This window comes from Ambystoma mexicanum, chromosome 12 (genome assembly GCF_040938575.1).
Source record: "Ambystoma mexicanum isolate Mex_15411 chromosome 12, UKY_AmexF1_1, whole genome shotgun sequence".
Classification (NCBI taxonomy): Eukaryota; Metazoa; Chordata; class Amphibia; order Caudata; family Ambystomatidae; genus Ambystoma; species Ambystoma mexicanum.
The window spans coordinates 1,060,745,664-1,060,760,619 of NC_090936.1; the positions used below are offsets into that span (position 1 = coordinate 1,060,745,664).

At 45.7% G+C, this 14,956-nt stretch overlaps 1 protein-coding gene across 1 annotated transcript in view; it reads right to left on the minus strand.

The window, feature by feature from the left end:
• TMEM209 (transmembrane protein 209) overlaps positions 1 to 14,956 on the minus strand; it is an 834,036-nt gene that overhangs the window by 64,297 nt on the left and 754,783 nt on the right. The gene's annotated exons all lie outside the window — the stretch shown is intronic.

A 14,956-nucleotide genomic window follows, 5' to 3' on the forward strand; every position in this document is an offset into this window, starting at 1 on the left:
ATATCAAGAGAGTAAAAATGAGTTTTCTCCTCTGCAAGAGAGTAAAACGTATTCAACACATTATCGAATTGTATATTTTAAAGCGCAATGTGCAGAGATGTGATGGAAGTCTTTCTTGAAAGTAACAGCTTTAAAGTTTTACTGCGTTTGTTCCAAGTACATTTTTCTAAACTAACGCAGTAAAACTTTAACACCGCCAGTTTCGGCGAAAGGCTTCCCTCGCCTCTCTGTCTAACAAAAGGCAAGTGCGCACATCCAGGGGTGCCTGCAACCAGAGTAGTGAGCTCTAGGCGTAAAGGGTCAATCTCTTTTGGCAAGAGTGAAACAGTGATGCAATTTACAATCCATTTGGAAACCACTAATTCAGAGACAGGGTCTCCTTCTCTACCAGCTGCCAGATAGACAAAGAAGTGACTTGTGATCGATTCACATGCAACAGATAAATTAAGGCGCAATGCATGTGTGTGCGCAAAACTACCTTGTGAATAGTCACAAAGGGGTCTTGAACAGAAAGGGCCTGTTCTTCGTTGACTATTCTTATAGAGGCGAACACCACTAGGAAGGCAGGCTTATAGGTGAGGGCCTTAATGCTAGCCTTGTGCATGTGTGGTTCTAAGGGGGGTACCAATATCCTTGAAAGAACATTCAAGTCCCATCTGGGAGTTGGGTTGGAAATTCGGGTTTAATGACAGTGCGGATTGACTTTACACGTTGAGTGCTTTCCCTCTGTGCTCTGCGAGGAAGGCTGTTTGGTTTGTCCGGTGGCTGCGGCGATCGTGGTTGCGACAGGCGCTTATGTTGCAGGCTGTTTGGTTCAGTCCTCTGAAACCATTTGGGGTCCCTCCTTCGCATCTCAAATATCAGAGGCGAATATGAGAGGGTGCGAGAGGCTTCGTTGCTTGACATTCTGGTGCACGGACTCCGGCAATTTCGAGAACTGCATAAACATATATAGCACTGCAGAGAGTCAGAGTCTTTGGCAGTGTTTGGGTGATTTACAATGTCGGGTTGGAGCACCTCTTAGCTCGTGTGGTTTAAATCAACCACCCTGTTCCTTGGGAAAAATATCCTGAATATGGCTAAAAGATAAGGTATTGTCTAACCTGGTGCTTTCCCTCATGGCGGAGGAGTGATTTTGCAGGAAGGTGAGACTTCACCAGTGGTTATTTTGCCGTAGGAAGCTACCTGCCGGGGGCAGGCAAGCAATTAAACAACACGTTGCTCGGAATAAACGTATATTACTTTTCAACTGGTAGTGTTTCCTACCACAAAACACAGACAATTCCAATGTTTTGGATGGATTGGGATATGGAAGTATGAGTCTTGTAAATCCAGGGACGCCAGTTAGTTGCCTGGTTGTACTGCCTGTATGAATTGCTGCATCACCATTTTTCACCGTTTTATGATGGACATTTAATTTGCGCAAGTCGAGTATGGGATGCCACTTTCCATCTGGTTTCTTTACAACAAAGTATCATGAGTAAACTCCTTTGTCTTGATGCTTCGGCACTGGCCAGAATTTGTTTCACTTCATGCTTGAACACCTTTAGGTGCAGGGGTGACGTTTTGAATGGAGGCACGTCATTTGGATGCTTAGTGAATTCCAGTAGTGCCATTTGCTGAACCACTTGTAGCACCCACCCGTCCGTTATGTTGAGCCACTTATGAGCATAGCGTGTTACCTGCCCTCCTATTCTTATGTTGCTGTTGTCATCATGCTGGAGGCTTCGCCTTACCCCTTTGGGTGCCGGAGGATCCTCTTCGGCATTGTGGTTATCTTTTACTCTTTTGGACGACAGAATCAGGACATTTATTTTCTAGCCCTGTGAATAATATTGCCGTTAGCAGAGGAATAGTTTCTTATAGATGCACCCCTGAAGGGACGGAAAATTCCTTCTCCTTTGCAATGATGTTAACGACCGAGCTGGTTTGTCGGTATTGGCTTTCATTGCCTAGTCTATCTTGGGAACAAATAGATTTCTGCCCTAAAAAAAAGCATGTCTTCTACCTTAAGTTGCACGTCCTGGCGAAAATCGGGGCAACAGAGCCATCCTGGTCTACACATCACAACCCCATTGCCCATCTGTTTAAAGCCAGTCTCGGAAAGGAAACTTGCGTGTGGTGCTGTAGAGTTTAATGATGCAGACTTTAGCGCCATCTAGTGGAGGAAAGAGGTATTTTTTTAAATTAATAAATCATGTGAAAACCTTCCGTAACCAATACGCAGTGGAAAATGAAATGCTCCGTATTTGCAATAATTGGATGCGTAAAAAGGCAAGGTACGCACCTTATCTGGGGCACTGTTGATAATGTTTGTTTAGTTACAGGTAGTCCTAACTTACGACCAATGTATCCCACAAACAGTTGGTCACACTGACGTATTTTTGATACTCTTGAGATATAAAAGCTAAGAGCCCTTCTAGGATCTAGCCTATGCAGTCTTTCCTCTTCCTTACTTGTGTGATGAGGAGGGTAGAACGTAGGTAGAATTATTTTCTGTGACAGGTGAAAGTCTGAAACTATTTTTGGCAGAAAAGAGGGCTTGACTCGAAGTACAACTTTATCTTTATGAGAGATGGTTTGAGGAGGACCACTCGAAAGTGCCTGCAACTCACTTACTCTGTGGGCTGATGTCAATGCAATTAGAAGTATAGTTTTTAGAATAAGAAGCCTTAACGGGCAAGAATGTAAAGGCTCAAAGGGTGCACATGTCAGAAATGTCAGTACCAAATTTAAATCCCACACAGGAACTTGAAAAGGTATTGGTGGAAAAACATTGTTTAAACCTTTTAGAAATTGTATTATTAAAAAGTTATCTTAAAATAAGATATTTCTTCTGACGAGCGCTTGAAGATAGATAGCACTGCTACGTATCCTTTTATCATCCTAACCTGGAGCCCCAGATTAGCTAAATGTAACAGAAAAGATACCATTGGAATATCACATTCAAAGGAATCCACATTCTTATCCCTGCACCAGTTACTGAACTTGTTCCAACGACACCAGTACAAAGATTTTGTTGCTGGCCGCCTGGCCGAAAGTAAGATCTCCATATCATCCGTAAGGTCCAAATGCTTGTATCTCAACCTCTCAGAAGCCATGCGTGAAGGTTGAGTATGTTGACCTCTGGATGTAGAACATGACCTCCCTCTTGTGAGAGAAGATCCTCTCTTTTTGGAAGACGTATTGGAGGGCAGATGGACATGTTTAGAAGGTACGGGTACCATGTTCTCCTGGCCCAATCCGGGGCAATTAGGATCATGGTTTTCCCGAACTTCCTCAACCTCCTGATTACTTGAGGGATCACAGGGACTGGAGGAAACGCGTATGGCAGTGGAAACTCCCAGTCCACTACAAAATAGTCTCCTTGAGCTCCTCTCGGGGGAAATTCCCTTGAGCAAAAACAGTTCGCATTTCCTGTTGACACTGGTCGTAAACAGATCCACTTGAGGGGTTCACCAAAGGGTGAAGATCTCCAGAAGGACTTCCTGAGCTAACTCCCACTCGTGGGAGACTTCTCTGCCTGCTCAGAGCGTCCGTCGCTATGTTTTGCTCTTCTGCTAGATGAATGGCAGATAGAGAGATCCCTTCTGGTATTGCCCAGAACCAGAGCTGCATTGCCTCTCTGCACAGTGGTTGTGACCCTACACCACCTCTCTTGTTGAGGTAGTACATGGCCACTGTGCTGTCCGTCATTATCAGGACATTCTTTCCCCGTACAGCTGGCAGGAAGGCCTTCAGTGCTAGTCTGATTGCCCTCAGCTCCAATAGGTTGATATGTAGTTTGGACTCTGATGGAGACCAACGACCGCTGATCGTCAACTCGTTGGCGTGAGCTCCCCATCCCGTAAGGGAGGCGTCCGTCACTACTGTCATCTCCGGCCATGGTTGCCAAAAAGATTCCCCTCTGAGGATGTGCTGTCTGCAAGTCCACCATTGTAGATCCTGTGCCACCCTGGTTGGAACTTGTAAAAGATCTGACATTTCCCCTGAGAACTGGGACCATTGAGTCCTGAGAGCCCATTGAAGAGATCTCATTCTCAATCTGGCCTCTGGATGCCATGAGACCGAGCAACCTGAGAAAGTGGAAGGCTGGTAGATACTGGGCATCCTGGAATGTTGTTACCATCTGCAGAATGTGGTGAGCTCTCTTCGGAGGCGAGGCTTTGCCCGAACAAGTACCCAAGACTGCTCCTATGAACTGGAGTTTCTGTGATGGTATCATGTTTGACTTTTTTAAATTCAGAGAAAACGCTAGTTTGTGAAGGAAGTGGCAAGTCTTGGATAGATGGTCATGGGCTTGTTCTGGGGAACGTGCCCTGATCATCCAGTCGTCCAAATAGGGGTAGACATGAATCCCCCCTCTTCTGAAACTCGCTGCCACTACCGCCATCAACTTGATGAAAACTCTTGGGGCGGAGGTCAACCCGAATGGCAGAACTCGAAACTGATAGTGAGAATTGCCAATCGCGAACCTCAGATACTTTCTGTGCTTGAGATGGATTGGCACATGAAAGTAAGCATCCTGAAGGTCCAATGATACCAACCAGTCTTGAATTTGGAGAGCCTGAAGGATCTGAGAAAGAGTGACCATCTTGAACTTGTCCTTCCTGGGGAACTTGTTCAAGTTTCTCAAGTCCAAGATGGGTCTCAGTCCTGGAATGAGGAAATATGGGGAATACCAACCCTTGTTCCTTTCCGCTACAGGCACATGTTCTATTACACCTTTCTGTAGCAGGGTAAAAACTTCCTGCAACAGGAGCGGGTTTGGATTTTTGGTAGAGTTGTATTCCGGGAGGTCATTCTGAGGTTTCTTTAGAAAGGGAAGGCAGTAACCTTGGGATACTGTTTCCAGCGCCCAAGCATCTGAAGTAATGCCCCGCCATTCTTTCAGATGCTGTGAGATCCTGCCTCCCACTGGGGTCTTGTGAGTCAAAACCGCAGAGTGGTTTTGCGGCAGCTCTAGCAGCGGCTGAAGGGACAGATTTGCTACGCAAATCTGCGTAGCACTGCGCTAGACGCCATGGACCTGCTGATACTGTCAGCAGTGTCCAAACCTGAAGAAAGACATTCTCCCGAAGCCTCCTTGCCATCCTTAATTATGGACAGGAAACCATCACGTTCCTCTCCTTCCGGGATGTGTTGAGCTGCCGCTGACATGCAGTCCCACAGAGTATAAGTGAATCTCGCCAGAGTGCAAGATACATTCGTGGATTTTAGAGCCATGCTCCCTGATGTAAAAACCTTTTTCAACCATGCATCAATCTTTTTGTCATCCTTATCAGGGGGAATTGTAGGGTATGCAGCATTTTTTGTTGATGTGGCTGCCTGAACTACCAGACTCTCAGGAGATGGATGCTTAATCAAATTCTGTGGATCAGAGTTACAAGGTCTGTATTTTGCCACATATTTTTTATTTACTGCTTGAATGGATTCAGATTTTTCCCAAGCAGCATTTTACTCTCCTTTTCAGGGCAATATGAAAGGGAAGTATGGGATTTGGTTGAAGACCTCCTGACAAAATCGCTGTCATACCATCATCCCGGTATACAGGTGAGTTCCTACCCCACACCATAAACTCTGTTACTTTGTTCATATGTTTTCTATAGCCCAAATCAGCATGTTCTGCTGGATCTGGTTTTTCAACTTCGTATTCAGGGGACGTATTTAGTCCACTTGCAGACGGTAAACATTCATACAGGTCTTGCATTTTTGATTGAGGATCAATTAATTCCTCAGGGACCTCCCTTGCACCATATTTTACCTCTGCTGATGAAACTTTAGGTTCATCTTCTTCTTTTTCATCCTCCTCCTGAAGACATTTCTCCATATATAGATGACATAGTTTGGAAAAAATAATGTCTGCTTTCAGGGTGAAATACTTTCTCAGGAATAGGTTTCACCCCTGTAATTGGTGTCGATGTCGACAGAAGCGTCAATGGCGTAAAAGTCATGGCCGTTACCTTCAATGTTATCAAGGTATTCTGCAATGTTTTCGAAGGCGCTACGAATGCTGTCGAAGGAGTCTTCGAAACAATCAACGCCGTCGAAGGAGTCTTCGAGGTCGTCGATAAAGTACTCGATGTAACATTTTTCAGCTGGGTCGTCGACCCCTTATACGCGACAGCCTTTGACGGAGGCTTCAAAGATGTTTTCGTCGAGGTTCTTAATGATGTATCAACGTCTAAAGTCTTTTTCTTAAGGTCTGCCTCCTGTTTATGCACTGGAAGGATTTTCTTTTTAGGTGTTTGGGAAGAGTCTCTAGAAGACACCCTCGACAATTTCTTGTCGGATTTCCTAGTTTTAGACTTTCCCCTGTCACTTTTTTTGTGCGTAGAGGCATGATCTTCAACAGGCATTTTTGAGGGGGTCTGGGCCGCATTCTCAAAAATGTTCATCATTGATGCTCAAACACGGAACAGAGACAGATCTACTTGACTTAAAAACCCAAATCTAAGTGTTAAAGGACAGCGGCAAACTTGCCTTATTACTCTTACACGACCTCTCTGCGGCCTTCGACTTGGTCAGCCACCAAATCCTATGCAAGCATCTTCACTCGGCCGCCCATTTCTCACCGTCAGCCACGGCCTGGATCAAATCATTCTTGAGTAATAGATCTATGCGGGTCTTCTCTCAATCTGCAGCTGCTGATCCTTCCCCGATTCATTGCAGCGTCCCCCCAGGGCTCTTGTGTGTCGCTAACCCTCTATAACGTCTTTACAAAACCACTTTTTGATGTATTTGACTATCTGGGTGTCTCCTATACAAACTACGCTGACGACACCCAGATACTCATTCCCATCACTGGTGACTACCTGGCTGACACTAAGGCCTTGAACGAGGTCTACTTGGTTATCCAAGCCTGGATGGCACAACACCAGTTATGCCTCAATGACAAGACTGAGCTCCTCATCTTGGGTACTATGCAACGCCTTAGTAAACTTGAGCCATCCTACCAATCATTTGTCATCGATGGCAACACCATCCAAGTCTCAAAAGACACCAAAACCTTAGGTGTCTATCTTGACGCCACCCTATCCCTATCCAGACAAACAAATGCAGTCAGATCCTCTTCAGCATACACCTGCAAACTCATTGCAGCTTGCAGGCCATTCCTGACCACCCGCAACGCGGTCACTCTGGCTAGAACTCTTATCATGGCCAAAATTGACTATGCGAGCGCCCTCTACCTTGGAACGAGCCAAGAGAATCTGAACAAACTGCAAATCACCCAGAATAACGCTATCAGAGCAGCCCTAAACATCCCACGTAACCACCACATCTCGGAATCTAGATCTAACTTACACTGGCTACCGGTCAAACAGAGAATTTCACTGAAAGCCTTAGGCCTCACCCACAAATGCCTAGCTAACCAAGCCCCACCATACCTCTATAGCCGGCTATCCCGACACGCGGCCACCCGTCCGCAAAGAACGGCTCAGACCCACTGCCTAACCATCCCGAGGTTCAAACTACAAAAGGCGGGTGGATCTAGCTTCCCCGTCCTAGCCTCTAAGCTTTGGAATGCCCTCCCTCTCACCATCCGATCCGAAGAATGCTTTAGTGCCTTCAAAGTTAAAACCAAATCCTGGCTCTCCAACCAGCCATGATGTCCGGACCAGCCCTGGGAAACTCCTGCTCTAATCTACCTTCTGTAAATATGTATATTGCTGTATGCCTTGTATATTATGTACTGTTTAATGCTTTTAATTTATTTAATTGTATGCTTATGTAACCATGTCTAAATTGCGCCCTGATGCCCCCGGGCCCGATGGTGCGCGTTACAAATAAAACAAATACAAAATACAAAATGCTTCCCACTTTTTAGGGAAGTCATGTTTTGTCAGACAAGTAATAACTTCCTCCGATGTAGTTGAGGAAGAAGAAGAGGGAGATCGGTGTCGTCTTTTCTTCGCTTTTTTGGACGAAGAAGAGGTCTTCCTTGATCTACTCCTCGATCTGGATTTTTTATGGCGTTTCACCGAAGACTCAGCCAAGTCTGTCTTCCCTCTCGAAGAAAACTTTGAGGATTCCTCCCCCACCGCCAGTTTACCTTGTCTTTCTTTCAAGGCCTTATGGGTCATAGATTGACAAGAACCGCAGTCGTCGATCTGATGTTCGGACCCGAGGCACCAGAGGCAGTCACGATGAGGGTCGGTCAGCGACATTTTTCTTCCACACCATAGGCATTTCTTAAAACCCGTTTTCGGAGTAGACGGGTTCGAAGAAGACGACATAATTTGCTGTGACTGAAGCGCCGTTTTATCCCGATCCGAAGCAAAGTGAACGGAAAAACGGAACTGAAGCCAACGGGCATGCTCGAGACCTTTCTACAACGTTGTCGCCTCGAGTGGAGCGCCCTCTGCTGGAGAGAGGAAAAATGTTCTGAGGCGAAACTAAAGGTAAGGATAAATATTTAAGATGAGGAATACGTGGGAGGACACAATCCATTCGAAGTATGGGATTTGGCAAGACCTTTCTGAGCTGGGTGAAACTATTATATGAAGCCCCACACGCAGAAGTGAGGGTGAACGATGGCCCTCTAGATCCTTCCCACTGGCCCAATGGCTCTGGCAGGTCGACACATGGACAGGATTCAAATGGCCGTAAGGATATCAGGATAAGGTATCCCTCTACGCCGACGACCTTCTCATATACTTAGGTGACCCAGCCCGCTTGTGCCCAGTAGTAACACAGATGTTGGCACGCTTCGGCGAATTTAGCGGCCTGAAGGTTAACTGGGGAAATCGGTTCTCTTCCCGGTAAAGGGCGGGAACCACGCAGTTCCTGGTGACTGCTTATACCGGGTAGAGTATGAAGACGTTTGCTATCTGGGAATATTGATCTCTGGGGACCTCTCGGAATATGTGGCTCGTAATCTACACCTGCTTACCAATCGCCTTACACAAGATGTCCAACGCTGGACACTCCTCCCCCTGACACTGATGGGCAGGGCTGCACTTTTTAAGATGATGGCATTACCACGTTTCCTGTATGTGCTACAAAATGCCCCACTTAAGATACCAGACTCAGAATTTGACCGAGTTGAGAGTCTCCTCAAGGTACTCATATGGGGAGGAAAGCGACCCTGTATCGCCTTAACCACGCTACAAAGGTCGGTCTGGGAGGGGGGCAGGGGGTCCACCAACTCCAATCCTATTATTGGGCAAGCCAAATGGCAGTGATCAACGATCTGCTCCATGGTGATCAAGAATATTTACCAGACTCTCACAAGGCCTCCCCCACAAACGATGGCAGCACACATCGCCATACTCTGGAAGCAATCACACGCATACATTGGGTGGGAGAATAAGGTGACCCTGATGCAACCTCTCTGGCACAATAGCAATCTTGCAGAAAAAGGGAAACTCGTTTTGTGGCCGCGTGGAGAGAAGCAGGAGTCACCAAAGTAGGCAACATCCTTACTGAAGGAGCTATTACTCCATTCAAAACTCTGCAACAGAAATGTGGGCTCCCAGTGACTGAGCAATATCACTATATGCAACTTACCCACACCCTGAAGAGACACCTGCCAGCACTTTCCAACGCAACCGAGTGCTCACCCTTGGAACGCAATCACATGACGGAACATATACCCACCAGTGTCACCTCGATCCTGTATAATGCAGCAAAGGTCTTTGCTACACCGAAGCTGACCAATCTTAGATCGAAACGGGAAACTGATATGGGAACCATCGAACCAGAAGACTGGATACAAGTTTTTATGTACCCACGAGAAATTGCCATTACCTCCAAGCTTCGGTCGGTACAATTTAAAATTCTCCACAGAGTTTATTACCACAGGGTGGCGCTACATAGCTGGAAACATGCTTCTAATCCAAATTGTCTAAGATGCCGGGAAGGGGAGGGCACCTTCATACACATCCTGTGGGAATGCCCCCGGATCAAAACCTTCTGGAGACAATGCTGTGGCAAACTAACAGCGATCCTGGGGAGAACTAGAGCTCTAGATCCTAAAATGTTGCTTTTAGGTGTCCCAATGACGATGCCATTAAAAGATGGGGAAAAACAGTTTTTGTCCACAGCAGTGGGGCTGATAAAAACGAAACATATTCCAACGATGAGGCGCACCAGAATGCCCAGTGCTGGCCCAATGGGTTGCTGATGTGGATATGTGTGCAGCAATGGAATTTATACGGCACGGGGAGGTCCAAAGAAAGCAGGTAAATGGGAAAGAGGGACAGTCTAAGAACTTTCGGAATGTCAGGTGTTGGCCGGGGGGAGAAATTAGGTGATTTAATATATCAATGTACATGAGTGTTGAGTATGCCCACTAATGCCGCGATGTGTTATAGCATGGAATGTGATGTATGTTTGTAGGACTTGTTTTGGAAAATAAAAAAAAGTTTTATAAAAATAAAAAAACAATGTCCCCCTGCTTCCGTGCCATTCCTAGCAACGAGGCTGACGGTAGTAGTAGTTCCTTGTCTAACGCAACACTTTGACAAGGTTTATCAAGTTCCACCGCTGCCTGGGAAACTGGGGTCAAGACCACCCCATCTTCCATTTTCTTCATTACCCCCAGTGTTGCCTTCAGCTGGGATATTTTCCCTTTTATTAAGTGTAGTGTTCTGATTTGATACCGCAATGATATATTCTTCCAGGAAATGTACCTTACCCAACAATTCCTTAACAGAGTGTCTTAAATCCCGGATCTCAAAATTGAGGGAATCATAACCTCTGTCCACTGAGTCAAGAATGCAGGCCAGGATAGGGAAGGACAACTCATCCACAACTGGTGCTACGTCTTCCTCGCCTCCTGGCTTGACCCCAACCTCGATCATATGATCCTTGGGAGGTTCATCCCTGATTACGTCACCTGGGGCAGATTCTGTCACCCAATTATAACCACGTAAATCAGACATAACTGGTGACCGTAGTGTAGGACCTCATTCACTCATGCATGATACTTTACCTGTGTGCTGATGTAGCATTATTTCAGTAAGGCCAACCTCTCGGCCAGGTGATTTGGGAAAAGTCCATTAGTTAGTTTTAAAATCTAATGACAAACGCACTTGCTTGGCCAACTCTTGAGGAATAGCCGGGGCCAAAATCGAGACGTCCGAAACCAAATCACCCTCCTGGAGCATATCCTCAGTGACCATTGAACTTAAGTTACCCTCTATGTCAGTTAACACCTGGTTTATATTTCCCAGCACACCAGCCACCATGTCCCCTTGTTATTTAAGCACCGGGGACCCATGCTCCAGGACTTCATTGTCCGACAGGGATTTTCTATCACTCTCTGCTAAAGGCAAAGTTACCTTACCCAAAGTAAGAGGGATAGTGATTATTAGAACCGGATTTACACCCCTTCCTTGACTGAGGTCGCATAATACCCTCATTTCTTTGCTGGGGTTGCGCAGATTCAACAGTGCACCCCCTACTTCTCAGCATTACCCCCATTTAGTCCACACCCACAAAAAGCCCCCTAAATTACTTTTGCAATAGAAAATTGTAGGAGCAAACCAACAGGATTTTTAGGTTGATATGCAAGCTAAAATTAAGAAAGTGCTTATACAAACAATACCAATCTTAGGCAATAGGCAATACTTCAAATATGAACCACAGCAGTGTGTTTGAAAGTGCGGTGTGTGTAATTATGAGCCTAAAATTACAGAACTATGCACAATTTACCCTCCAAAAGGTATAAGAACAGTTATCCCCCTCGAGTATACTTAAAGACAAAACACAGAAATACAGGCTAAAAAAGGCCAAGGAGTCAAATGCCGACGATGTTGATACAATTTCATAAAAGTCAATGCCACCCCATACCAAGTGCAGTGGGGCTGTTAAAAAGAATCACTGAATTCTTCATCAAATAACACAACAGAATAAATAATTCCAGCCGATAATGCGATAAGCAATGAAAGCGGTGAAGTATTAACAGCTGCAGTCCCTGTATAAGTCTGTCGGAGCACCTCCGTACTGATGGCGTTTAAACGTAAAGAAAGTCTATTCCCTACAGAACAATGAAACTGCTCGGGGTAACTGCTGCACCCGCGGGGAGCTCAAAGGCTGCAGCCCGCAGTCACTCCCCACTGTCAAATCACCAGATGCCCTCTGCCGGAGGCACAAACACACGCGGGGGCTTGCATTGACCCAAACTCCTGGCAAACACTGAACTCACCAAGCTTTCCGGTGGCAATAATTAAGAGTCATACAATTCGAACTTCACTTACTCAAAGGCATCAGGAGTACAATTTGCAATCCGGCTCCGCAGCATTGGTGTGATTTTATAAGAAACTAAGTGAAGCGTGCAGTGGGGCACCAGACAACTGCTTCGCACACCGCGCCGGTGATGCTTATTTAAGGTACTTCCTCTTTACAGTCTGCCTCCAGTCAGCTTTCAGCCAGCAATAGGCAGCAAAATAGGACTTAAACTAGTCCTCAAAACACTAAGAAACTGAATGCTACAATGAAGTGAAACAGTATAATTTCCAACACTCAATCTCTGTATGAGTAAAACTTGCCACCAACTCCACCAGACACACTGCTTCGCACACCATGAATAATAGTGACCATATGATTCTTCTCCCAGTCCCCTTCATAGGATAGTGCCCTAATCACTATTGGTAATCCACACCGTAAGGATAGTGTCTGGCACACTGCTTCCCGATTCAGGGATCTAGTTCCCAAGGTTGGTATGGGTGCCCTTTACTGACTGACTAAAGGGATCCTTTGCCGATGGCTCTTACATTTTACTATATATGGAACAGAGTGCCCTTCCCAGCATCAGGATAGTCTCCCTCCTTCTCACACTAAGGGATATATAGTCCCCTTCTCACAAGAGGGCTATGGTGCTCCTCGCACCAAAGCTAGGCACATGGTTTAAGATTTAAAGAGGGAAAAAGTCCTGGGGTCCCGGTTCAAGTTTGTCCACAGCTGTGAGGCTAACCGTCCCTGGAACATAAGGGTTCTCCACAAGTGGCTCCTGTTCAGCCTTTCACATTCTTCTCCGAAGGCTATGGCTTCTGCAGTTCTGGATCCACAATTGTTCTTGCCAGCTTTTATGCCTCTTGGCTACTGCATATTCTGCTCTTGCTGGCTCTCCTGCGTGTCTCCATGCCAACCTTTACACCTGTCTCTAGACAGTTTCCCACATCGGGCCTCAAGCCCACCTCCACACCTGTGCCCTGTTGCGAGGCTGGTAGTTTTACTGCTTTCATGGTCAAAGCCTGGCTTTGGCTCTGTTTCATCTGCCTACATGTTGGCAATGGTAAGATATTCAGTTAGTAGAGATAACAAGTTCTTCAGAAATGACCTGGGCATCACTTAAACCAAGACCTAGATACTGACTCAAGGGGTGAGGAGTCTGTAGCACACCGCATTTACTGCCTCTGGATTTTTACCCCCGTAAGGCCAGCAACTCAGCAGAGCATTCCCCTAGATCTAGTGATGAAGGTGAGGACACGACTGTCACAGGCTTTGTTTCTAGTTGAGTATGACCTGCTGAACTGCAAGGCTGTCCCCTACTTGGAACCCTTGTGTAAATCCAGTACAGACAGTACAGAGTCTAGTGGGCAGACATTGCTTGTGAATTTGAGGCACACAGAAGTATATATATATATATATATATATATATATATATATATATATATATATATATATATATATATATATATATATATATAGTCATGGCTACTGCCATGGGACACATTTGTGAAAAACCGAGAGACTGTCGAATTTAGAATCTGTCCAAATTGGGTCCACAATTGCGAATGGAAGCAGAGTTATCAACACAGCCCCCAACTTCCTCTAAAGCCAGACAACCTACATCCATACGTTGTTGAACTTGTAGACTGACTCCCAAAGCAAAGATGATGCCTTTGTGAAGAGGAATAGTGAAAAAACTGTTGGGCCCAGCACTCTCCCAAGTACTTCTGACTCAATGCTCAGTCTTAGGCAACATAATTCTATTGAACCGACAAGTCGCTCCCTGTACCAGGTGAGTTGAATAGAGTCCACAGCCCCCAAGGATCCTCCATGATCAGGAAAGCCTTGATCTGGTCTTCCAAGTTCATAAGCAGACCAGAGGTGAAGCAGCAGAAGCGCCTGCCACAGAGCAAACCCGCAACCAAGATGCCCAACGCCTATAGTTGCTGGCCCAAAGAGAACCATGTGACGACCTACAGAAACCCAAAAGAGATGCAAGATCATCAATGAGTCCATCTGAACTGCCTCTGCATATCTGTGCTGGAGCTGGGTCTTCAGCAAATCAAACCTTTGCAATGCACACCAAAACTTTAAGTTACCTTCATCACAACAGCAGCTTTTCCGAATTCCCGACGTGAAGATACTCTGCTTTGCCTAGAGACTGACCTTACTACACCCCAAACACATGGACCACCATGGTAAGCTTAATCTTGCGATGATAGAACATTGACTGCTAGAAGTCAGAAAGTGTCAATGATATCCCTACTGTGAGTACATGAACATTTGGCCTGCCTCTGGGAAGGCACTTGCGTGATTCTGAAGGCAAGTCGGACTTTTAACTAGGGTCCTATTCTTAACATAGGGTTCCGTGCAGCACCAGGAGTAGAATCCCACTCGCCAATGAGATGATCTGTCCATCCTATTGATTCCTAGGAGGGCTTGTGAACCGTTGAGTTTATACAAGTCTATGGTAACACCAGCATTCCAACGGTCTAGAAAATCTCTGTTGAGCTTTGACTTTACTGATGATCCTAACAAGGATACTGAGATGCTCAGATTTCTTGAACCTGAATTATTTGTATGTTATTACCACCTTTTAATAAATACTGCTGTCTGGACATTCCTTCTCAAAATATTCTCCAGAGGCAATAGCACAATCCCCTCTGCAAAGTTTGAAAACAGCAGTCGTTGAGAGCTGCACAACTCATCGATACTTAAACAGCTCCCTTGCCCAGAAAATGTATCAAGCATTCTAGGTTTGTTATTCAAAATACATGAG